The sequence below is a fragment of the Panthera uncia genome, chromosome B1 (genome assembly GCF_023721935.1).
Source record: "Panthera uncia isolate 11264 chromosome B1, Puncia_PCG_1.0, whole genome shotgun sequence".
In the NCBI taxonomy this organism is placed as follows: domain Eukaryota; kingdom Metazoa; phylum Chordata; class Mammalia; order Carnivora; family Felidae; genus Panthera; species Panthera uncia.
In genome coordinates this window covers 58,360,968-58,388,267 of record NC_064811.1, presented here as the reverse complement: position 1 = coordinate 58,388,267, position 27,300 = coordinate 58,360,968, and the positions used below count along the sequence as shown (strand labels likewise).

Below are 27,300 nucleotides of genomic sequence, written 5' to 3'. Positions count from 1 at the left end.
GAAAACTACTATTCTGATTTTTAGTTTGGTCTACACCTGACTTTGCATAAATGGAACTATCCAATATGTATTCTTTTATGTTTGGTTCCTTTTGCTAAATTTTGTGAGATAAATCCATGTTACCGTGAATAATAGTAACATATTCCTTTTTATTACGTTGAATATGCCTTGAATAATTGAAGTGAAGTATTCAATTATTCAACTATATGAAAATGTGTTTATCCATTCATTTGTGGATGGACATTTGGACCATTTCCAGTTTTTGGTTAACAATTTGGCTATTATGAATAAAGCAGCTAAAAACATTATAAAATATTTTTGTGTATTGTTGACTAAAGATAGCCATAAATCTGTTGCCTTTCTTCTCATTGAAATGTGGCATCTATTTTTTATACTCATCATGTGAAATGTGTCTCTGACTCATTTTGATCAATATACTTTTGCAGGAGCAATGCCATGTAATTTACAAAAGTATATCTTCAGCTTTCACCTTGGTCTTTTGGTGGAATGCTCCTTCTTGGAACCCAACGGCTATGCCGTGAGAGTTCTGAGCTGTGTGCAGAGACCATATGGAAGAGAACCCAGGCACACTACCTGATATATTCAGAGACCATATAGAAGACACCCAGGCACTCCAGCTGATATCCATTGATATCAGCTGAGCTCACAGCTAAAAGCACAAATTGACAATCATGTGAGTGATCATCTTGTACATGGCAGCCCAGCCAAGTTTCAGACGGCTGCAATTTTCATTTTCTTTCAAGTTTATTTATTTATTTTGAGAGAGAGGAGAGGGAGAGGGGCAGGGAGGGAGAGAGAGAGAGAGAGAGAGAGAGAGAGAGAGAGAGAATGAGTAGGGAAAGGGCAGAGAAAGAAGGAGAAAGAGAATCCCAAGCAGGCTCTGCACTGTCAGCACGGAGCCTGATGCAGGGCTCAGTCCTCAAACCGTGAGATCATGACCTGAGCTGAAATTAAGACTGGGATGTTTATGGACCGAGCCACCCAGGCATCCCAAATTTTCATTTTCTTAAGAAAGTTTTTGAGGAGAAGTTTTAAATTCTTTTTTTTTTTTTTTAATTTTTTTTTCAACGTTTTTTATTTATTTTTGGGACAGAGAGACAGAGCATGAATGGGGGAGGGGCAGAGAGAGAGGGAGACACAGAATCGGAAACAGGCTCCAGGCTCCGAGCCATCAGCCCAGAGCCTGACGCGGGGCTCGAACTCACGGACCGCGAGATCGTGACCTGGCTGAAGTCGGACGCTTAACCGACTGCGCCACCCAGGCGCCCCTTAAATTCTGATGAGGTCCAATTTACCAAATTTTTCTTTTATGATTAATTTTTTTTTTATGTCCCCTCTAAGAAATTACTGTCTACTCCAAGGTTGAAATATGTTCTCTTGTGTTTAATTCTAGAAGCTTTACACTTTTAGCTTTTATGTTTAGGTATATGGACTGTGACAAATTAAATTCTTATGACTCATTCAAAGTAGTGGGTGAGTTTCATTGCTTTATTTTTGTTTCCATATAGATATCCAGCTATTCCAGGAAAATTTTCTGAAATCTTTTTCTATTGAGTTTCGTAGAAGCCATTATCAAAACTCAGTTCATGGTATACATGTGTGTCTATTTATGTACTTTTTTTGGTTTCATGGACCTATTTGCCTATTCTCATGTCAATACCACAAGTGCTCATTAATGTGGCTTTATAAGTGTTGAAATCAGATGGTGTGATTCCTCCAACTTTGTTCTTCCTTTTTAAAATTATATGGGCTGTGATAATTCCTTTGCTTATCTATATAAATGTTGTAAGGCATGTACCAATTTCTCAAGAAAAATGCTTGCTGGAATTTTTGTTTGATATTGCACTGAATATACATATCAATTTGGAGAGAATTTTCATTTCCACAATATTGCATCTTCTAATCTATGAACACGGCATAAATAGCTTTCCATTTATTTAGACCTTTTTTGTGTATGCTCTGTTTTATAATTTACAGTGTAGATTTTTTATATCTTTTGTTAAATTTATTCTTCAGTAGTTTATAATTTTGTTGAATTATAAGTGATATTTTATTTCCAATTATTTGCTGCTAGGATACAAAAGTAAACTAGAGTTTAATATATTGACTTTATATCCTGAAATCTTACTATATTCACTTATTAGTTCTAACAAATCTGTCTCCCCCCCACTCTTTATATTAGATCCCCCCCCCCCAGTAATATTTATCTCATAACTGGAAGGTTGTACACTTTGGCCAACAACCTCCACTAGTTCTACCCCTCAGCCCCTGGCAACCACCACCATTCTACCATTCTATTCCCTGTTTCTATGAGTTTGGTTTTTTTGTAGATTACACATATAAATGATATCATACAGGGACACCTGGGTGGCTCAGTCAGTTGGGTGTCCAACTTCAGCTCAGGTCATGATCTCATGGCTTGTGAGTCAGAGCCCCACGTCAGGCTCTGTGTTGACAGCTCAGAGACTGGAGCCTGCTTCAGATTCTGTCTCAGTCTCTCTCTCTCTCTCTCTCTCTCTGTCTCTGTCCCTTGACTGCTCACCTATTCTCTCTCTCTCTCAAATAAACATTAAAAGAGAAATTTAAAAAATGATATCATGAAATGTTTGTCTTTGGTTGATTTCACTTAGCATAATGTTCTCAAGATTCATCCATGTGGTTGCAAACGTTAGGGTTTGCTTCCTTTTTGTGGTTAAATAGCATCCCACTGGATATATACATATATAACACATTTTCTTTACCCATTCATTTGTCAGTGAGCACTTAGGTTGTTTTCACGTCTTGGTTAGTGTGAATAATGCTGCAGTGAGCATGGGTTATACAAATATCTCTTTGAGACAGTGATTTTGTTTCTTTTGATGGAAGTGGGATTGCTAGATCATATAGTAGTTGTATTTTTAATTTTTTGAGGAAATTCCATATTGCTTTCCTTAGTGGTTGCACCAATTTTCATGCCCTTTAACAGTGAAAAAAAGTTTCATTTTCTCCAGATGCTTGCTAACACTTGTTATTTCTTGTCTTTATGAAACTAGCCATTCTAACAGGTGTGAGGTGATAATCTCACTGAGGTTTTGATTTGCATTTCCCTGAAGATTAGTTATGTTGAATAGCTTTTCATGTACCTGTTGGTCATTTGTATGTCTTCTTTGGAAAAATGTTTATTCAAGTCTTCTGCCTATCTTTAAATTAGATTATTTGGTTTTTGTTTGTTTGCTATTGAGTTGCATGAGTTCCTTATATATTCTAGATATTTATTCCTTATCTGATACACAGTTTGCTAACATTTTCTTCCATTCCATATGTTGTACCTTCATTTTGTTGATTGTTTTATTAGAGTTTTCCACACAAAAGATTATTTAATCTGTAAATAAAGACAGTTTTGGGGCACCTGGGTGGCGCAGTCGGTTAAGCGTCCGACTTCAGCCAGGTCACGATCTCGCGGTCCGTGAGTTCGAGCCCTGCGTCGGGCTCTGGGCTGATGGCTCGGAGCCTGGAGCCTGTTTCCGATTCTGTGTCTCCCTCTCTCTCTGCCCCTCCCCCGTTCATGCTATGTCTCTCTCTGTCCCAAAAATAAATAAAAAACGTTGAAAAAGAAAAAAAAAATTAAAAAAAAAAAAAGACAGTTTTACTTCTTCTTTTCCAATCTTTTATGCCTTTATTTCTTTTCCTTGCATTATTGCACTGGCTAAAACTTCCAGCATAATGTAATGTTGAAATAGTGAGACTTACTTCCTTTCAAGTAGGTGAAGTTGATTAATAGGGTTGTTGAAAACGTCTATTAACTGATATTTTCGTCTGCTCCTGTCAATTATTAAGTGGTACTAAAATCTCTTAACTGTGATTGAAGATAAGTTTTGTTTCATGTAATTTAAAGCTTTGTATTAGGACCATACATATTTAGGATTGTTATATTTTCTTGATGAATTGTCTCTTTATCATTATAAAAATGTCCTTTTTTAAATCTCTGGTATTCTAGGGTGAAAAACTCCTTTAACTGAAGTATATTTTGGCTAATTTTAGTAAGACCATTCTAGGCTTTGTATGATTACTTATTACATGGTATGGCTTTTTCGATCCAATAACTTTCAATGTATATGTGCCGTTATATTTAAAGTGCATTTCTTCTGGATAATTTGTAATTTTGTCCTGTTGTGTTTATCTAGTCTAATAACCTCTGCCTCCCTCCTTCCCAAGTTTTAATTTAATTTCCAGTTAGTGCACTTACAGTGAAATATTAGTTCCAGGTGCAGAATTTAATGATTCATCACTTATATACAAAACACAGTGCTCATCACAAACTCTGCCTTTTTGCTGGGATTTTTTAAAAAGTAATCTCTACACCCAATGTGGGGCTTGAACTCACAACCCCAAGAACAAGAGTCACATGTACCACAGACGAGCCAGGCAGGTGCCCCTACATACTTGCAATCTTAGCACACAAATATCAAGGAGGGAATAAGCCATACCCAGTCATGGAAGGATGGCAGTTTTCTCTAGCTTACGTGCAACTTCTACAGAATTGTCCTTAAAATATTGTAAGTTTCAGTTGATTTCCATTAATGTAATTATTGATGTGGCTAATTTTAAGCCTATCGTATTGTTTTTGGTTTACTAATTATATTTTAAGGGCTTTTTTTGATGTCTGTGTCCTACTTCTCATGCTTATTTTGTGATTTCTAATTTTGCACTTTTTAGTTCTAAAATTTCCATGTTTTATAGTTGCCATTTTCTTATTGATATGTCTCCTCTATTCACTAATTATGATATATTTTTTAATTCTTGGAAATATTCATAACTGCTGTTTTAAAATCCTTGTATGCCAATCCCAACATCTGCTTTAGCTTCAGTCTATTTTAAGTTACCTCTTTCCTTTTTGCTTTTGTCATATTTTTCTTCATATGTCTAGTGATATTTGACGATATGCAGAACATTGTACATACAACATTGTCAGGAGTTGGAATAATGTTGTTTCCTTTTAAAGGGTATTGACTTTTGTTCTGAATAGTATTACAGTGTCAGTAGATTATTTTGGTCCTTGCAGGATGGGTTATTTTTCTATTTGGTTTTGTATTTAATCCTGGGATCTGTCCTTGATTTTAGGGCACACATCTTAGGGACTTTGGCATCTCACTTGAATAATGGAGATATTCAGACAAGGTCTCTACTCTTTCTAGGCCAAAGTTGCAACATTCCTAGCGTTGCTATATTCCAGATATTACTATCCAGCTCATAATCACATAGCAGGCTGTATTCTCTAAGCCTCAGTGCCTCATCCTGTAGCAGCCTTTGGCCAGGGAACTGCAGTATTCCATTTTCCCTAGTTCCCTGCCACACCAATTGCAATTACTTCAGAAATCCACTCTGCTTGAGCTCTATTTGGTTTCCTCCTCCTTGAAGGTTAAAGATCCCTGAACACAGAATGGAAGAATGATTGAGGGGTTCACACAACGTGTTTCCCTTTCAGTGATTACGATTCTTCACTGTCTCTTGTGCAGAGCCTGAAAGCGATTGCCTAATGAATTTGGTTAGATTTTAATTGTCTTTGGCAGAAGGGCAAATTTAGTAGCAGTTTTTCCATCGTGGCCATGAAGGAAAGACCTGGAAAGCTTTTAATGAAGTGTAAGGAGCTAAATAGTGTTAAATATTACGGCAACTATTACTGTGTGGTAGTAAAGTTAAGTAAGATGATATTTCAGTAAGAGTCTCACAGAGTAACTTCATGGGTTCAAAGTTAATTTCATTCATTCATCTGACAGTGAACCTAAATATTAAATACTCCTTCCTCTTTGCCCACTTTTTAGCTTTTTTGTCTCTCAACCCTGTGCAGAAGCTTCTAGGAAGAATGTCTCATTTTATTGCCTTAAAATTTAACTTCAGTTCCGTCACTAGCAAGAGATTTTCATTATATGTACATTTCTTTTCATTTTTTCTTCTTGCAATGTACACAGATTATATGCCATACTCTGTCATGACTCAGAAGGGTGAAATTTTCCCGTCACCAGCTATTTTATACCTATTTACTACTCCTCAAATTCTATAAATGTTCAGGGTACAGCCAATGAGTTTTACAAAAGGACTAGCTTGCTGCACTTGAATCTATACTCAATTACTGGTGCGTTGGTTACAGTCCATAGCATTGACCAATTGGGATGCTTCCTTCCTATTTTTTTAGCTGTTTTAAATCTCTCCCTTCTTTTACCTACATATTTTTTGAGCATCTAGAATCTCCACCGCATATGAAATATCTATAGGCAGCCATAACTCTTAACCAAGTCTCGAAAACAAACATACAAAAACCAGAAACAAAACCAGGAGCAGCATTATTAGGAGCATTACAAGTATAAAAAATTAGTATATACGTGTGTGTAGCAGTGAGTGTCACCAGTCTTGTGACTTGGGAAAGGGGGAGAATTTCAGTTAGTTTCTCTTTAGTTCTGCCCCACTACATATTCAGGCTTTCCTTTCTATACCATCATGAACACTCTAGAAATATTTCACTTTTTATTTTGAGATTATATATAGGTGGGATCCTGAAAACTGGGTTATCTACATGGCATAATTTAGAAAGAAGCTGAACAAAGTTTAGATGGATAGTCATGATTACGTCTTGATGCTCAATGAATGGCATACCAAATGATTCTTTGGGTATGTCTTCAAAAGTGGCCACCAGAAGAAAGTATATATTTCAACAAAGGTCATATATAGTGCTCATTTGAATGGAGATTTTCAGGTTTTAGGTTAGGTTCCAGATGGCTCCCTGGGAGTGACAATTTTGGGTAGAATCTGCTAACTCTGCAATCTGCTGGCAGATACGAGGGGAACACATTAGTTAATATTTCAAAATATTATCCCCTTGCATAAACCTGTTTCAAGACTGCAATAGCTGACTCTAATAATCCCTTAACTTTGACTTAAGTGTATATGAACTACAAGACTGAATTAAATCTCCTTGGTTTTATATTCAACAGGCATGTTTCACATTTGCATTGGATGTCTTCTGCCATTGGGGCCAGAGAATCAACCACGCCAACCTGGACTCATCCCAGTTTTAGATTCCTTTCTCTTCCTAGATTATCACAATTGTAGAGTAATACTATTAGAATAAAAGATAATACTTCTGGGAGCAAAATTAGTTCTGATTTATTTATCTAAAATTTTGCTTGGAATGCCTGTTTCTTTTTAAATCCTTTTTAAAGGATTTTAATCCTATTTTGGTTCAGATTCTTGAATCATTTATTTCTTTAAGAATTTTTTTTTTTTTTTTTTTTTTTTTTTTACTGAAAAAGTTCTTCAGCCTTCTTTTTGCCATCATCTGACTTTTAGTATATGCTGAGGCTACAATCAGTAGGGTTGCCAAATACCTTTGGCAATCCCTCCATCTACGTTTACCTTTGCTCTGGTAAGGACACAGGTAAGAGAGGAAGTTGTTGTCAGTTCATACTTGACATATTCTATACTGGACATATTCTCCCTGAAAACATTTGTTGTTGCTTTCCTCAGAGGAAGAGATCTTGGCATGTTGGGTCAGTAGCGGATATATTTTTTTGAGGAAAAAATTCATAAACTCTTCTTCCTTTTTATCCTGATATAATAAATTCATAGACCCTCAAAATTAATATTAGAACGTAAACTAAAGGAATTGTTTACAGTCCAGCAATGGCAGCCCAGGGTCCTTTATCAGTTATGCACTAAAACCTTATATGCCTAACCACAAGCAAATCCCAAGACAACAACAAAAAACATATCCTTATAAGCAAACAGGCATCCTTTCCTTCTACCCACAGAGACTGAAGAGTTAAAAAGACAGTCTAACTGACAAGTTGCTCTTGAAATTCATACAGAAATGCAGGACAATCAAGAAGAGCCAAAAGTAATCTTGAAAAAGAAGGAAAAGTTGGAGACCTCACATTTCTCAATTTCATAACTTCCTACAAAGCCACAGTAATCAAGGCTATGTGCTACTGGCTTAAAGGTAGACAAACAGACCAGTGCAATAGAGGAGAGAGTCCAGAAATAAATCCATAATAAATGTGTGATCAACTGGTTTTCAACAAAGGTGCCATGCCAATTAAATGGGGGAGAGAAAGCCTTTTCAGCAAATGGTGGTGAACAACTGGATATGCATGCACATGCAAAAGACTAAAGGGACCTCTACTTCACCTCAGACACAAAAATTAATTCTAAATGAATCAAAGACATAAATATAAGTGCTAAAACTACATGACTCTTAGGAGAAAACATAGATACCATAGATGTTAGTCTTCATGACCTTGAATTAAGCAACGGTTTCTCTTTAAAATATTATTTAAAAGAATTTAATTTTTATTTATTTTTGAGAGAGAGAGAGATAGAGCGTGAGTGGGGGAGGGGCAGACAGACAGGGAGACACAGAATCTGAAACAGGCTCCAGGTTTTGAGCTGTCAGCACAGAGCCCGATTCGGGGCTGGAACTCACCAGCGGTGGGATCATGACCTGAGCTGAGGTTGGACACTTAACCGACTAAGCCACCCAGGTGCCCAAACAATGGTTTCTTAGATATGACACCAAAAGAACAAAGAAACAAGGAAAAAAATAGATAAATTGCACTTCACCAAAATAAAGGACTTTTATCACAGGACATAATAAAGAAAGTGAAAAGGCAATCCACGTAACGGTAGAAAATATTTGCATATCATACATATGATAAGCATCTAGTATCAAGAATATATAAAGAACTCTTACAACTCAATACTAAAAAGACAAATGACCCAATTAAAAATGGAAAAAAAATTCTAATGTACATTTCTTCAGAGAAAATGTACAAATGACCTTTACTGTTCTCTGATTGACTTATTCTGCTTAACGTAGTACTCTTTATCTCTATCTATGTCATTGCAAATGGCAAGATTTCATTCTTTTTCGTGGCTGAGTAATATTCCATTGTGTATATACCATATCTTCTTTACCCCTTCATTAGTCAATGGACACTTGGGCTGTGTCCATTATTTGGCTATTTTAGATAATGTTGCTATAAACATTGACGTGCACGTACCCCTTTGAATTAGTATTTTGGTATTCTTTGGGAAAATACCTAGTAGTGCAATTGCTGGATCATAGGTTAGTTCTACTTTTAACTGTTTGAGGAATCTCTATCCTGTTTTCCAGAGTGGCTGCACCAATTTGGATTCCTACCAACAGTGAAAGACCATATGATTTCACTCATACGTGGAATTTAAGAAACAAAACGAACTTGCAAAGAGAAAAAAGAGAGAGACAGGCAAACCGAACCGTAGAGAACAAACTGATGGTTACCAGAGGAGAGAAGGGTAGGGGGATGGGTGAAATAGGTGACAGGGATGAAGGAGGGCACTTGTGATGAGCACCAGGTGTGGTATGGGACTGTTGAATCACTATATCATACACCTGAAACTAATATAACACTGTATATTATCTAACAGGAATTAAAATAAAAGCTTTTTAAAAAGAGGCCAATGAGAAAATGAAAAAGTATTCAACATCATTATTGTTTTAGGAAAATGCAAGTAAGAAACCACAATGAAATGCTAATTTATACTGACTAGGAACACTGTAATCAAAAAGTCAGTATTGTGACTTTTGTGAGTGTGTGGAGAAAATGGAACATTCCTACTTTGCTGGTAGGAATATAAATAGTGTGGCACCTGCAGAAAATAAGTTAGCAGTTCCTTAAAATGTTAAATATAGAATTACTATGTGAACCAGTAATTCCAATCTTAGGAATCTATTGAATCTATTGAATATATTCAAACATATTGAAACAATATGTCCTCACAAAAACTTGTCCATGAGTGTTCATAGCAGTATTGTTCGTAATAACAAAAAAATGGAAACCACCCAAATGTCCATCAACTGACAAACGGATAAACAAAAGGTGGTATATCTATACAGGGGAATATTAGTTAGCCATTGAAATGACTGTTTTATGCTACAATGTGGATGAACTTGGGAAACCTTATGTTAAGTGAAAGAAGACAGACACAGAAAGCTATATATTGTATGATTCCATTTATATAACATGTCCAGAGTAGATAAATCCATAGTGGTGTCCTGGGGCTAGACAAAGGGAGGAATGAAGAGACACTTTTAATGGGTATGGAGTTTCTTTTGGGAATGATGAAAATGTTCTGGAATTAGTGGTGATAGTTGCAGAACTTTGTGAGCATACTAAAAGGGACTGAATTGCATGCATTAAAAGGGTGAGTTTTCTGGTATATAAATCATATCCCCATAAAAAATTTAAAAAATATTTGGGGGCCTTGCCCTAGCAGTACTATATAAGAATTGGGGTGGTGGAGAGGTTGCTAGGGATTTGTGTTTTAATAAGCTCTCCAGGAGATTTTTGTGTATACTAGGTTTTAGAAGCACTATTTTAAAACATTAAATAATTAGGGGCACCTGGGTGTCTCAGAGTCTGACTTCGGCTCAAGTCATGATCTCACGATTCATGAGTTCGAGCCCTGCATTGAGCTCTGTGCTAACAGCCCAGAGCCTGGAGCCTGCTTCATATTCTGTGTCTTCCTCTCTTTCTGCCCCTCCCCTGCTCTCTCTCTCTCTCTCTCTCTCTCTCCCTCTCCCTCTCCCTCTCCCTCTCCCTCTCAAAAATAAATATTAAAAAAACATTAAATAATTTAAAAAAAAGACTAGCAAATTAGTGCTTAGAATGCCCTTTTTGGCACCTTTCTCTTATCAAGGGTTCAGAATATGCCCTTATAGATCTTTGTAACAATAAAAAATTTTCATAAGCCTATAGTAATAACAACAATAATGGCTACCACGTGTCAAGCAGATTTGTAAAAATCATATACTCATTCAGATTATAGTACTTCATGTTCTCCAGATTCTTTCTGCTGATGCAATGCCATGTAAAAGCTTTTATTTTCTCTTGGTCAGCTCTTTCTCCTGTTCCCCTCAGCAGTAGTTTAAAATTTTCCTGACCTGTTCTCTTCAAGTGCTCTTTCTCTGATAGAAAGTTCCTCAACTCACATCTCCCTGTCTTCAGACCCTTCTATATTGGTCCCTAGCTTTGTCTTGTTCTAATTCATTCATTCTTCTGTTGTTGATTTGAGCCATTCTGACAGATGTGAGGTGATATCTCATTGTAGTTTTTATTTGTATTACCCTGATGATCAGTGACTGTGAGCATCCAATTCTTCCTTCCTCCCTTCCTCCCTCCCTCCCCTCCTCCCCTCATTTCTCTTTCTTTCTTTCTTTCTTTCTTTAAGCTTTTTAAAAAAAATGTTTATGTATTTTGAGAGAAATAGAGAAAGTGCAAACAGGGGAGGGGCAGAGAGAGGGACAGAGAGAATCCCAAGCAGCCTCCATGCTCTTAGCACAGAGTTTGATGTGGCACTCGGTTATCATGAACCATGAGATCATGACCTGGGCCAAATCAAGAGACAGACACTCAACCAACTGAGCCAGTCAGGCGCCCCTAATTCATTCATTCTTATACACAACTTGTATTTATTGAAAAATCTCCATTGTTTATCAGTATACAATGATGAACAGGGTGGTCAATTTATAATCCAGCGAAAGAGGTCAAAATAGAACATCAAGGAAACAAGATAGAAATTGCAATATGTGATAGATGCTATTTCATAGCTTGGTAAAAAGGAACAGGGACCGGGAGTGCTTACGTTAGAATAATGGCCACTGAGGAGATGACATTTTAAGCTGACATCAGAAGCATCAAAATGGCAGAGCTCTGCAAACAGCCTAGTGAAGAGGGCTTCAGGCAGAAAGAAAAGTAAGGACAGAGGTAGGAAAGCGCTTGTGTTTTAATAAGTAAAAGGAGGCTGGCGATGGCTGGAATTTGGTTAGAAAGAGGAAGAGCAGTGTGAGTTAGGTCAGAAGGATAAGCAAGCCAAGTCATACAGAAACTTCTAGGCCAAGGAACAGAATTCACACTTTATTTTATTTGTAATGAAAAGCCTTTCAAATATTTTATGTTGTAAGAAGATAGGAGTTGTTTTATGTTTTAAAAAACATCTAACTTCTGCATGAAACGCTAGTGTGAAATTTGGACACAGAAACACAAACTAAAAGGCAATTCTAACAGTTTAGGAGAACAGTAGGCAAGCTGTCGTTCATGGGTCTGGCACATGTTTTTGTAAATAAAGTTGTATTGAAACACAGCCAATGGTGATTTTCACGCACATTGCCTATGACTGTTTTCGTGCTACAGTGACAATATTGAATAATTTTGACAGGGACCATACAGTCTACAAAGCAAAAATATTTACTGTCTGGTTCTTTACAGAAGTTTGTCCACCCCTGCCTGGATGAGAAGTTTGATGGGAATATCAAATGGAGATGTAGAGATGTTGGAAGATTATGAATATATTTGGAGATGCAACCTTCCATACATGCTGATGGATTGGATGCAGGCAAAGAAAATTCAAGAATTATTTCTAGTTGTTTGATGGGAAAAATTGAGTGTAAGGTAACAATATTTACTTAGAGGTAAAAGACTGGAGAAGGAACATGTTTAGATGGTTGTGAAAATGAGAGTTCTCTTTTAGGCATAGAAATATCCAAGTGAAAGCATCAAAAAGGAAGTTGTATGTGAGTGTGAAACTCAGGAAAGAGGTCTGTGCTAGAGCTGTTGTGTGAGTGACATCAGCATAAAAAATTACTCATGGAATCCACCTAGTGGGAGAGCTAGAAAGAGGCCCTGGTCTAGAAAAGTGGCTCGAGGACTCCAATATTTGGTGGTCTCCAGTCTGAGAGTATCTGTCCTCATGTTTCAGTCATTTCCTTCTTTTCTGCATGTCTGATCCCTTCTCATCTCCAGGATTTGGCTCAGTACTTCATATTGATTTCTATCATTCCTAGAACAGCCTACAAAACAAATGCCATTATTCTTTGAATACATGTAAGGAAAACACAGTTCCAGAGAGCTTGATTGTCTTGCTACCTATCTTGTAAATGGCAGTTTCTGATCCTAGGGCCATACTGGTTCCTAGGGAAAGTCTTTATGCCATATTTAGTGGGATACAGCTAGACAGTGCTGTCAGCTGTCACTTCTCGTTGCTGTTCACTCCCTCCTGGAGTGCAATCTGCTTCACATTGTACATAAAAGCTTCACAAAGCTGGCCCTTTTCAGAGATCTGTTCAAAGAGACTTCATGCAGACGCTCATGTGCCTCTAATACCTTGCTAAAGGCAATGGCGTCATTAGTTACAAATAAGAAATAACAATGTAAACAGAAAAGACATGTGTTAAATAGATGCGGCAAAGCCAAAGAGCCAGGCCAAAAGATACATGCCAAGAAAAATGTCTAAAACCACACAGCAGAACCAGGCTGGTGCAGACAACACAAGCTTCCCCGATGATCATGGATGCCACTGTTTGCTTTACTCCTTGCGATGCTGGACCGTGGGCGCTTTCATGAGAATTGCTGAAGCTGGAACAAGAAGTACCCACTATCACTGCCACCGCCCAATGCTGGAGCACCCTACCTTCTCTAGAGAGTCTCGCCACTGATAATTTCTTCAGTAAGTACTGAAACCTATCAGGGGCTTCTGAGAACATCTCCTGAGACATCTGTTTAAATGCATGAGAAACCTCACTGAGGACACAAAGGTGGATTTTCCTCATTTTTCATCCTCTGCTGGCACCCAGTAATAGCATCTTCATTCTAAATACGAATTTTGTAACAAGCCAAAAAATGCATCTTGCTTGGCATGGGGGCCAGCTTTTTGGCCAACCTTAGGTAGACAGTTAACAGTATCCCGCGTCAGGCTCTGGGCTGATGGCTCAGAGCCTGGAGCCTGTTTCAGATTCTGTGTCTCCCTCTCTCTCTGCCCCTCCCCCATTCATGCTCTGTCTCTCTCTGTCCCAAAAATAAATAAACGTTGAAAAAAAAAATTAAAAAAAAAAAACAGTATCATACTCAACAGTTATTCACGTGATATTTTCCAGAATTATTTTCCAATTGATGAGGCATTTGGGTTGTGGGATCCTATTCTAACTCTCTGGCCAATTGTTAGCCAACAACTCGGTAACAGGTGCCTTCAGGTTACTAATCTTTAATAAAGCAATTATCCCATGTTTATTCTAACACTTTCACAGTCGTTTAACATTTTGATGTCTTATTTGCCTTGTGAATAGCCAATATTCATTTCACATAAAGTACAGTAACCCTGGCCATGAATTCCCCTTTGATACATTCTACTATTCATAGATCATTTAGCTTTCATCAATTAAAAGCTATTTGAACTCAATTCCTAGAGTCTTCTAAAAAGGATCCTCAAAAGAAAAAGAAACAATCAATCATTTTCTTCTCTCCCCACCTCTAGTTTCTAGTAGGTGAGGTGACTGATTTTTACCAGACTACTCTTGTGATAACGTACCAGGACATGAGAGAGGATAAAAATCGTCCTATCAATGTCATTACTACTATAGTCCGTGTTGGACTCCCATGCGATATAGTATTCATATGATCCATTCCTTTCTTGTTACAATATCACGATTTTGAAAATTGAAGTATAATTAACATACAGTTAGCTACACTAGTCGTACTAGGTTCAGGCATACCATATAATGAGTAAACAATTCTATATATTATTCAGTGCTCATCTATATAAGTGTCCTCTTAATCCCCTTTAACCAATGTTGAATGCCTCACAAATTGGCATGCCTTCCTTGCACGGGGGCCATGCTACTCTTCTCTGTATTGTTCCAAGTTTAGAAATATGTGCTGCCAAAGTAAGCACTGCGATTTCACAATATAACCAAAGAATTTCAATCTTTCCATAATGTACCCTTGCTTGAAAAAGCACCAGGACTCAAACCACAAAGACCCATTTTTCTGAATTAACTTATTAATACATTCATTCCCTAGACATTATTGATCACCAACTGTAGGAGGGGCGAGGCTATTGTCGTATAACAGTAAGTGATAGGAAGGGCAGATGGTAATCAGAAAAAGGTCCCAAAATTTTTCCTTCCTTCCTTCTACCCTCAGTTTATTCTCTGATAGAGGCTTAGCAGTAAGAGAATAGATTTTAGTACTTGAGAGTCTAGTTTGTCATTAAGAGACTAAATCTCTGTACTATTACTATCCCTATGTCTCTTCTCTGATTTTGAGAGGCCATTTTCTTAGTTCCAAGCAGCGGTCTTCTGGTGGGTAGCTAAGTTGCCTCAGGGTGGTAGCAGAGATGCAAGTATGTCACTAGGATCTTGGTCTTTCAAGGACTGAGGATGTGAAAACTCTACTCAGGGAAGGAACCTTGGCTAGTCACAACCCCCAAAGCTTTCAGTGTGGAAGACATGATTTCAACATGCTGTCATGACCACATCAGTGCCTATAACCAAGGTATGAGTTGAGATCCCATGGATGCCTTTGTAATCTTCTCCTTTTGTCCCTATTTTAAGTCTCAAAATACCACTTCTCTATCTTGCTTCTCCCCAATTCTAGCTACTACCACCAAAAATTAGGGTGATGGGGCAGTCACTCAGCATTCTCAGTTCACCTATGCGTACACAGAAGACCAACTTAGCTTCAGCTAGTATCTTCTCATATTTTCTTTTTAAAATGTTTAAAAAATGTTTATTTATTTTTGAGAGAAAGAGAGGGTGTGAGCAGGGGAGGGGCAGAGAGAGAGGGAGACACAGAATCTGAAGCAGGTTCCAGGCTCTGAGCTATCAGCATAGAGCCTGATGCGGGGCTCGAATTCACGAATGGTGAGATCATGACCTGAGCTGAAGTAGGACGCTTAACTGACTGAGCCATCCAGGTGCCCCTTCATATTTTCTAAGTGAACCTTAATCTTCCAGAATCTGCTCCATTTATCCTCTCTCCACGATCTTCAGAAATAGGTTTTTCAGAGATTTCTGTTTTCTCCTGTCTTTTGGTGGATTTAACATATATATCCTTCTTTTCCATTCATTTCCCTTCCCTTCCCTTTCCTTTTCTCTCTTCTCCATATTCCAAATATCTGCTCAATAATCTTTAACAGTAAGACTACAGTCTCAGAGATATTCATAATCTTTGGTCATTGAACAGCCCTCAGAGGAGGACCTTGTGTTCATTAGTCTTTTTCTCTTTTAGCTGATTATTTCAGCTATATTTTTCCAAGATTATTTAGCTTCCTGCCAGAAAGATGTAGTCCTGTGACTACAAACACAGTTTTTGATACGTCAGAGAGTCTATCATGAACATTAAGACCTATCCAATTACTATAATTCCTGAATTATAGCCCAAACCTCAGAGAAGCGTGCCTGGAAAACTAAGAAAAAACTGGGGCTTCTACTTATGGAAAAATTCCCTCTTTTTACTTTGTTTTTAAACTTGGATAACTATATAGGTTACTTAGAGATTACTGATTTAGAGATTAGTTCCTAAGGGAGTCTCTTTCTTTGCCACCTTGGACAGTTCCCACAAACCCTAGGCCGATGTATTCACGTTTTCTTGTAAAGGTTATGTACTCATCTAAAGGCTCTGATACAGCAAGAAAAGTGGTGAAACAACTGTTCCATCATCTGCAGGTGGTATTGTCAAGATCAGGAGACATAGGAAGGGTCCATATGAACTCTTTAGTTTGTTAGGTTATACAAACCCTTAGTTCACAATTTGGGAAGGATGCCCCCACTAATTCTATCTAGGGATAGTGATGTCTGAGATGGGGAAATGTGTGATTCCTCTCTCTTCCTCTGCGCCTGAGACATCAAACCTGCCTGAAACACACAATACTTAATGCCTTAAACATAAGTGTCGAGGCTATAACAGGCTAGGTGGGCTTTTGGCATGTAAGATGTTATTAAGTTATGAAGTCTGTTATTCTCTAGAAATGGCTCTTGCATTTATATATTCCCCTCACCCCTAAACCATTTTCAGATGTTAGTTTCCAGGCGTTGAGAAGTTGCCCAGTTATAGTTGATTTATCACGATCCAGAGTAGCACTGGCTAGAGATAATCTGCTGTGACAGCATGTTTCATGCTTGCCTTGTGCCTTGCCTTTCTAGCACCTGTCCATGGCTCAATGACTAGGCCAACATTCTGCCTTTTGTGAGGAATTAAAGAGCACCAGAGACTTTTCCTCCTGATTTATCATCAGTGCAGCCTCATTCACGTCTTTCTTTGTCTTCTTCTTATCACAGAAAGGCCTGGCAGGCAAGTTGATCCACTCAGCTGTAAGCCTGGGTCAGACCTCATCCTGGTATAGCCCTAGTTGGTTGGTTGATGGTTGTTTTGTTTATGCCACAGTTGGCCACCACAATAGGGATTTGTATCAGCCTTCTTTCTGTATGGATGGACACACAGGGAAAGCCTTTCCAAGATCTACTTAATATCTATCTTCAGAGCAGATACTTTTCCTCAGAGTCCCAAAGCAGATGTGATTTAAACCTTGAATTTTACACTAAGACATTTGTTTCACATTCAACAATGAGACTATTTTGCTTCAATGTTTTACTTAAAGATTTATTTATTACTGGTCAACTCATCAAACATTAGGGCTTATGGAAAACCCCTGATACTTAATGACAAAGGTAAGAATGAGCTGTCTGTTGATTTAGCAGTATGAGATGTTAGAGTGCCAAATAGGAGTTTCCCAATAAAAACAATATTAATGCCCAACTGCGCATTTCCGTTTCTGAGATCAGTCATCTCTGAGAGAGGTTTCCGCAATCTGGTTGCCTTAATCATGTTGATACTTGTGATACAATAATCTTAGTATTTAATGTTTTGGCAAATACTAAAATTGTGAATTTATCTGCGTCTATTCAAGCATGTGTATGAATCATAGAAATCTTAAATGCTATGATTGGATGTGAACTAATATTTGGATTTACCAACCTACTAAAGGTGTATATATTGGGGAAACGGGGAGAAAGTAGAAATGACAGAGTAAATATAATAAAACACAAAGCTTTTTATTTATTTATTATTGGATACAAAAATATAATTCTGTATCTACACAATGCTACAATTCATCTATCATTTTTCCACATGCAGGGATTATAAAGAGATCTCTTGTTTGTACTTTTCTTCATCATCTGATGGCCATGTTAACTAAAGCTGGAGTTAGTGGCCTCTGGCAATGGTTACTGGTGTCGAATAAATTAGTCCTAACTCTCATTATGCTGCTAGAACACATGGTAACTAGTTAATGGCTGACAAAAATAACAGGATATGGTATAACATGACGCACTAAATCCTCTGCTGAATCAGGCCTTTTTGTTTTTCTCAACTGTCTTCCTCTTTTCATCTGGCATTTGATCTAATTATGCCTTACCTCTGTTCATGAACTCTAAAGGTCTAACTAGGTCAGTACTAGAAAGATTGTGACTGTTGCCATGCCATTTACTTCTTACTCTAAACAAGCATTCTAACAGGTGAGAAATACCTTGGTTATCTAAATATTTGCTATAGAGAAAGCCCAATGTCTTGGCTCTTCTGATCCTTTTCTCTTTCCTTCATTATTTCACCATTAGCCAGCCCCACTCTATCATGTAATAATAAACAGCAGCTAATATTTAATGACAACTACTTTGTGTCAAGTACATTTTATGAATTATCTTTATTTAATCCTGCTAACAACAAACTCCTTTAGCCCATTTTTAGATAAGCACATAGAAGTTTAGAGAGGCTGAGTGGCTTGGCTAACATCACACGGGAACATGGTGGAACTGTAGTTCAAAACCTGACCTTCTGACAGCAGACCCAATTCAGATAACTGATGCCTGATAGCCTTCCTTGCCTCTCCTAAGGCCCACTTTGCATGTGCACAACTTTATCTGCTGAGGATGGAATTTGACTTATTTCAATGACAAGGCAGGTGTGTCAAAGATGCCATCATGAACTTTCCATGCTCATGCCACCCATCCCCGTCCATGTTTTATATGTCTCACCATCTCTTCTCCACGACATTTATTCATTCATCAACTATTTATTGAGCTTCTCCTAAGTACCAAACAATGCTCCCAGCACTGAAGACATAACAATAGATCAATCAACTTTCCTCTGTCAAGGAACAAGTATTATACTGGGGGTGACAGTTGATGAATAAGGGGGAAAAAAGTGTGCATGGATGATGCATCTGTATATATGATATAGAGCGTCCTAAGAAAGACTCTAATGCAATGATATTTGAACAAAAAGCTGAAATAAGTGGACAGACTTTAAAGGCTTTGGGGAAGAAAAAAGCATTCCAGGCAGAGAGAACAGCAGGTGCAAAGATCCCAGCATGGAAGTTTGCTTACTATATTTAAAGACTAGTGTCTCTGAGAATTATTAGTAAGTAATTAGAGGTGGTAAGATTGGAGGATTTGTGACTTGTAGGGCATGATGAGAACTTTGGATTTCCTTTAGGTGAATGACAGAGTCATTTGGAGGATTTTGAACAGAAGATTGAAATAATCGCTCTTACTTTTTCAAAGTTTACCATGTACTATGTGAAAAATAGAACACAGAGGAACAAAGAAAGATGAAAAAAGATCAGTGTGAAAGCTTTTATAACAACTTAGGTGTAAGATGATAATACCTTTATTTATAGTGGGATCCTTAGAGCTGGTGAGAAGTTATTGAGTTGGGGTGACTTTGAAAGGTAGAGTGTTAGCTCTAGGACTTGATGAATTGGATTCAAGGTATGACACACGTGATGTTTTAAGAATGGCTCTGAGATTAGCCTGAGCAGGTGGAAGCATGAAGTTGCCATGACTGAAATAGGAATGTCAAGAGGATTAGGTGAGGAATGGCTTCAGATTTAAAGTTTTATTTTGGTCATGTTACTGTTAGAAATTCCTATTCGTTTATTCAAGTAAACATTTCAAATATTCAACAGTTGGATGTAGGAGTGTGTAGTTGAACAAGAGGTTTGGCTTGCATGATGTAAATTTGGGAGTGATTATCACATGGATGGTATTTACCATCAGAGAACTGGATTGTGTCCCTTATGGAAATGAGTCTACAATGAAGAGGACAAGTATCCTCTGAATAGTTCCCTATCCTAGTTGCACATCAGAATCCTCACGGGACTTTAAAATATATATACATATATCAAAGCTCCACCACAGGCTCGTCAAATCAAAATCTTTGACAGCAGAACCCAGGAATCTATATTGTCAATTTCTCCAGGTGATTGATTCTGTAGAAATTGACATGTGTTTGGGAATCAGTATTATAAACCACTCTGTTTGTGTTATAATACGAATTAATTTTTAATGCTGTAAAGACTCTTCTTTCCATATCCACTGTTATCTACTTAAATCCAAGCTATGGTTTTCCCTTACCCTAAGTGTTCTACTCACATTCATCCTTACCCTTATTTTTGCACTATTAGCTCAATAATCTTTTCAAAGAATAAATCTTCAAAGCCATCTCATTGTTCTCAAAGACAACAATCCTTAACATGGCCTGCAAAATCCTGCCTGGTATTGGCTACTTGTCTCTCTACCTCATCAGACACCAGGCACCTTGCTCTCTGCCTTGCAGTCAGACACTTCCCTTCCTTCAGTCCCAAGGACACATCTATTTTCATTGGCCTCAGGTTTTACAGCTGCTGTATCCTCCCTTCTTTCACCTAATTAACTCTTACTCATCCTTTGACCTTGGCTCAATCATCATTTCCATCGGGAAGCCTTCTCTGACTTTGTTGACTAAGTCAAATTCCCTACCCTGCCCCCCCTACCCCTGGTAGTAGGTTATTAAATAAATTTAGGAATTTATGACTAGCATTTAAAATTTTTTAAAAATGTTTCTTTATTTTTGAGAGAGAGAGAGAGAGAGAGAGCTGGGGAGGAGCAGAGACAGAGGGAGACACAGAATCCGAAGCAGGCTCCAGGCTCTGAGCTGTCAGCACAGAGCCTGATGCGGGGCTCGAAATCACAATGTGAGATCATGACCTGAGCCGAAGTCGGACGCTTAACTGACTCAGCCACCCAGGTGCTCCTGACTAGCATTTTTAAAAAAGGAAATAGAACAGAATGGAGTAGAAGAATGTCAGAGTGGGTTGCACCTAATAAAGGTAAGTATTATCTTACAAACTTTTGCTTCTATGTGTACTAATAGGATGATGTACTCTTCTTGAAATACTTTTACAGTTGCAGGTTTTTTGTGTGTGCAATTACTAGCTTATCATTTGGCTTTCTCATTAGGTTGAACGTCCAATGTGACTAAAAGACTGTTTCTTCCTGTTTTCCACTTGATCCATAGTCCCTGATCAAACGACTAGACTTATGTAAGCACTTAAAGCATATTTATGGGAAAGAGGAAGGAAAGAAGACAGATGTGGGAATTTACATTTAGGGTAAGGTAAGCCTGTACCGTCACACCTTATAGTGTGACCATACTAGCTCTGCCAGTGCAAAATCTGTGGGTTCATTGACATCATATATGAAAACAACAAGGCTTTCCGTAATGTTTATTTATTTTACTAGTGTTTAAATAAGCAATGAAGTATCTTCATTTACAAGTGTTAAGTGAAATGGCAAGTTCAAAAAATAAACTTGGTATTACTGTGGGTTGTATTATTATTTTTAAATTTTTTTTATGTTTATTAATTTTTGACAGAGAGAGAGAGAGAGACAGAGGATGAGCGGGCGAGGGGCAGAGAGAGGGAGACACAGAATCTGAAACAGGCTCCAGGCTCTGAGCTGTCAGCACAGAGCAGACTCAGGGCTTCAACTCACAAACCGCGAGATCATGACCTGAGCCGAAGTTGGGCGCTCAACTGACTGAGCCACCCAGGCGCCCCTACGTTGTATTATTTTTTAAAAGGACCTTTAGAAATCAATCCACGCCTTCCTGAACTATAGTAGGAAAATCTATTTTTTTTTGCCTTCTGAAAGTTTCTGGAAAATTTAGAGATGATATCACAATTAATAAATTAGTGTCTCATCAGAGAGCACTCTTTATTCCCCAAAGTAATGACTGTTTCTTCTTGAACTTCTGATTCACTTGTCCCCATGACACACACAGTACCTTCTCAGAGTAGGCTTTTCTTAAATTATATCTGTGCATCATTTAAAATATAAATCCTGCTTTTTAGACTATCTGGTTTTACCAAAGTTTCATATGGATAACTTGTCATCCAAGTATATTGGAATTTTTTGATGACTGCAAGGCTATAAATTGTATTCTACTTTTTACAGTCATGGAATCTTGATCTCGTCACACAAGTCTCCTCCTCAGCGTTAATCTAGGACTACAAGTTCAGGACTACAAATTCAATCCCCACCTTTTACATCTTCTCTTCTAAGTTGCGTAGGATTTTACTTTTTTTTTTTTAATTTTTTTAACGTTTATTTATTTTTGAGACAGAGAGAGACAGACCATGAACAGGGGAGGAGCAGAGAGAGAGGGAGACACAGAATCCGAAACAGGCTCCAGGGTCTGAGCTGTCAGCAGAGAGCCCAACGCGGGGCTCGAACCCACGGACCATGAGATCATGACCTGAGCCGAAGTCGGACGCTTAACCGACCAAGCCACCCAGGCGCCCCAGGATTTTATTTTTTGAACAAAGTTTAGCTGCCTTGAACTTGGGATCAAAAGGTATTTCTGGGAAGAGGAAGAATATTTAGCCTCAGAGAGGAGGGAGTAAAGAAAAAGTCCTAAAGAGTAGTGAGAGGAAAGAAATCTTAAGTTCCCAGAAAGGATAAGTAACTCAAATTACAGACTCACAATATTATCATGAAAATACACTTAAAAATAATTTAAAACTGCGGCTCAGACCTAAAGTGATAAAGTGCCTAATGAGTTATTTAACTCATTATTTAGAAAAGTAGAGGGATGATAAACATTGGTTCAAAGAAAGACAGAAGAGATGTATGCAACCATTGGAAAAGAGAATGTCGAAGCTAAATTGCAAAACTAGATAAAAACTGATCAGGATTTCACAAGGTAATAAAGCTACAACTTTGATGTTATTTTTTCTACTGGACAAAAACAATTTGTACTTATCAATCCTCTACAAATTGACCTCTAACCGCAGAGGATGGACACAATTATAGTAAATGCAAAATCAAACAAAATCACATCCACTATTATGTCGTATGTTGTATTATGTATTACACCCATCATTATGTTGTACACCTGACACTAAAATAATGTTCTATGTCAATTATATCTTAAAAAATACAATGGCAACAACAAACTACATCACCTAGAGAGAGAGATTTAACTTACATAGGCTTGTCAGATAATACTCTACTAAGGCTCTGAAAAGTTATGCAGTCATCTTCTTTCCAAATTTTGAATTTCTTTTCTTAGCACTATAAATTGACTAGGACAACTAAGCACCTAGGTTGGAATGGAGAAGATACAGAAGGGCTGTTTTCAGCTCCTAGGAATGGAGGAATTTATGTGTCACAGGACAGGAAAAGTTGGAAAGAGAGTAGTCAGTTCTGTTTCCATCTGTTGGCTTCACCAAACTGAAAGAACAGCTTAGCACTGGGCCAGCTGATGCCAGAAAGACCAGGAGCAGAGACCTTTTGGGGGGCTAACTAAAACACTGTGCCTGCCCCATTGAGATGGCCTGTTACTAGGGGATCACTAAAAGCTTTAAACCCATGAGCACACAATGTCAGCAGAAGCTACCTGACAAATCAATTTATCCTAGTGAAGTATTCCCCTGGATTTGTCATCCCCTTCCCAGCAACTCCCAAAATGAAGGTGTCATGAATCAATAACAGGTGAATGGGGAAAAATATTCACAGACAGGCTGAGGGGAGGAAGCCCTGTAATTTGTAAATTGCATAACCAGGTTAACTCTCCGCTGCATCCGTGGATCAATCTCTGCCCTTTATATAAATGATTTACTACTTCAGAAGCTTTGCAATCTATGTCTAGCTGAAAAATGAGTTTTGTTTTCAATCTATCTGTGGCAGTATCTATAGCCTTTCTTGGTACTTTCTGGTCTTTCGTTCTTACTGAAGCCTTGCCTAACTTTCTTCTGAGGCTGGGAATTTCCTCAGGGACTTCTAAAAATAGCAGAGACATGACTATATGCGGTTGTTGGCTATTATGGTAAGCATCACCATATTTTAGTTGCAAAAATCACCTCCACAACCTTCATTCTCAAAAACATAAAAGAAGTGTTCAGGCCATCGCTATACCTAACATTGTATCAAATATATTTGGGGCTGGGAACTCAAAGATCTTCACTGCCTCTTTGAGGATATGGTAAATGCAGAGATGACTCTTCTGTGTGTCACACTGATGTCCCTCCCAGAAGAATTCCCAGAGGAAGGGATTATTATTGAATATATTGAATATATTATTCAATATATTATTGAAAATATATATTTCTGTTAACTTTGTTTTAAAAAACAATTCTGTGCTTTTTTTTAATATAATTTTTTAATGTCTATTTATTTTTGAGACACAGAGACAGAGCGTGAGTGGGGGAAGGGAAGAAAGAGAGGGAGACATAGAATCCGATGCAAGCTCCAGGCTCTTAGCCATCAGCACAGAGCCGGATGCAGGGCTCGAACCCACAAGCCGTGAGATCATGACCTGAGCCGAAGTTGGATGCTAAACCAACTGAGTCACCCAGGTGCCCCAATTCTGTGCTTTTTTTTGAAGCAGTAGAAAACTATGAGGTGGACAGGCTCCTGGGTGGCTCAGTCGGTTAAGCATCTGACTTCAGCTCAGGTCATGATCTCATAGTCTGTGAGTTTGGGCCTCGCGTCGGACTCTGGGCTGACAACTCAGAGCCTGGAGCCTGCTCCAGATTCTGTGTCTCCCTCTCTTTCTGCCCCTCCCCTGCTCATGCTCTGTCCCTCTCTGTCTCAAAAATAAATAAAAACATTAAAAAAAATAAAAAAAAAAAGAAAACTATGAAGTGGAGAATAAAGGAACATACAAAGATGGGAGTTCCTATGGTAAGTCTGGCATCCTGGGGAACAAAGATCTTTTCTTACTGTCTGGTGTATACTTTATAGTTTTCCTCAGTTTTTCATAGCCATTTTTGCATCTTAATCATGTATCAAAACTGTCTTGACCTCAAATATTTATAAACTGTTTGATGTTCTCTTTAAAAACACAAATGAACAAATAGTATATACTAATTTCTAGGGATTTCCAGAGATGATCATTCTTCTGTGTTCCTACAAAAAGAAGATTCTCTGCCTTAATGGCAATAGAATATATATGGAAGAGGTGATGTAGCCCAAAGCACCAGAAATGAACTTTTAAGAATATCAACTGTTTGCCCCTATTGAGTAATCATAGATTTGAAATGGCTTCTCCAAAACTCTATTCTGGGAATTACCGTAAAGGCAGGAATTATTACTTAATTACCTGTTTCCTAGAAATTTAGTCCGTATAAAATATAATGCCAAGCCACACCTGTGTATTCTATCTGCTTAACTTCTTGTTCCACCCAGGGTGGGCAAAAGTGTGTTTGTCTTTTGAAATGCTAATGTTTCACTTCTGACACTAGATCGGTTGGTAGGTAATTGGCCATATGTTCCGAGGGTGAAACACTAGGGTACCACAGTGAAACCAAAAGTAGTGATCGCAAAAGTTAATAGGCAAGGCTAGTTCATGATCAAGCTATGAGGGAGGGGACCTTTCTTCCTGTTTACCTAACTATCATCGCCAAATCTCTCCCTTTTCCTTCTGGCACTTCCTCATCATCAAAATATTTTTTTTTCTGAGATAAAAGATCTGATCTCAGTTATGCACATCTTACTATAATTGTTTATGTCTGGCTGAGAGATAGAGCCATGGTTTTTGGCATTTTAATCCAAATGCCTAACGAAGAGTAAAGGTCAGTTATCCCCAGAAAAGAATTTCAGGCATAGGAGTGTACATAGATGGGGAATTTGAGGGAGAAAAGAGGTACTTTCCAGTCAGAGCCTAGAATTGCAATCATCCTGCCCATAGAAAATTAGCAGTGCCTGTGCTCTGAATAGGTAAACACTGTTTAATGGTGTACAAAGTTGATACTTAACAAATCCAGATGGCTTAATCATAGAATAGAACATGACAGGCAAAATTAAGGAGATTGTACCATCAGTCTAATATCAAAACATCAGTGGAAAGTCAATTAAAATGTATAAAATTAAAAAAATCTTGATTCAAACACATTATTTAGAGATAGGCTATTATCTACCAAAATAAAACCGGTTTGTTAAAAAGGGCAATGTTTCCCAACAATGTTTAAAAGAGGGAAGTTCTCAAAATACTTGGCTTGATGTTTAACTTTTTGAATTTGTATATTTCAAAGAAAAGAGAAGTGAATACTTCAAATGAAACAAATTTTATGCTGTGACCTCTTGAATATTTTGTGAAATCAAATTTGCTTATATTACAATTTCATTTCACAACATACATACCCATGTCACAAGTTCTGTGAAGCTTGCTATCAGAAAAAATATGGCAACTCTGTATTTTGATTTCATAGAGCAAAGTCCTTTGTAAAATTCAAATGAAAATTCTAGAATGAAAGAGGTAAATTCACGTAAGAAAGAGTCTCTGTTTCTTCTTCTTCTTCTTCTTTTGGTGAAATTCTCTGGAATGACTCTTGCTAATCCAATCTTTCAGCTTTACAATCCCAAAGGTAGAGAAGGACTAGCTTTATTCAAAGGATTTGTAAAGCCATACTACTTCTAAGATAATACCTATTCTGCAACAATTATTAATTTCATTTATTTGTTATGAAACCTTGATCATCTGAATCTATTTTGAGCTGATTATCTTAAGCTCTCAGAGAAATATGACACATAAAAGAGATACCTGAAATAAATATTTAAAACATAAGTGTGAATTTTTCGGTTGGAATAACTTTCTTTCTTTCTTTCTTTCTTTCTTTCTTTCTTTCTTTTGTTAGCTTATTTATTTATTTTGAGAAAGCACGGGAACATGGAAGGGGCAGAGGAAGAGGGAGAGAGAGTATCCCAAGCAGGCTCTGTGATGTGAGCACGGAACCCAATGTGGAGCTCACCAATCATGAGACCATGACCTGAGCCAAAATCAAGACTTGGATGCCTAACCCACGGAGCCACTTAAGCACCCTGGTGGGAAAAACTTTAGGAATTACAAAGAGTAGGATTTTATTCCCATAAAATTGCAAATGGCTTGGTAGATTTCTTTTTTTCTTTCACATATAAACATATGAAAAGTCAACTTATTGCAGTGTGAATATTTCTCCAAACTTATGGAAAGAATTCAGAGTCGTGCTTTTTAAGAGGGTCAATGTAGGAGTGATAGCACCAAAATAACAACCTAGGAGACCCCAGCTTTTGTCTCCCCACAAAGATCAACAACTAGATAGCTAGCCACAAACAAAACATCTCTGGAAGAGCTCTGTAGT

General features: G+C 37.8%; 1 protein-coding gene and 1 non-coding gene across 3 annotated transcripts in view; both read right to left on the bottom strand.

Annotated features, from left to right (window-relative positions):
* Positions 1–27,300, bottom strand: part of MTHFD2L (methylenetetrahydrofolate dehydrogenase (NADP+ dependent) 2 like) — a 460,807-nt gene that overhangs the window by 347,878 nt on the left and 85,629 nt on the right. The gene's annotated exons all lie outside the window — the stretch shown is intronic.
* On the bottom strand, positions 14,650–14,757 carry LOC125924089 (U6 spliceosomal RNA). Its single transcript, XR_007458273.1, has one exon. It is a non-coding gene; the product is annotated as a U6 spliceosomal RNA (small nuclear RNA).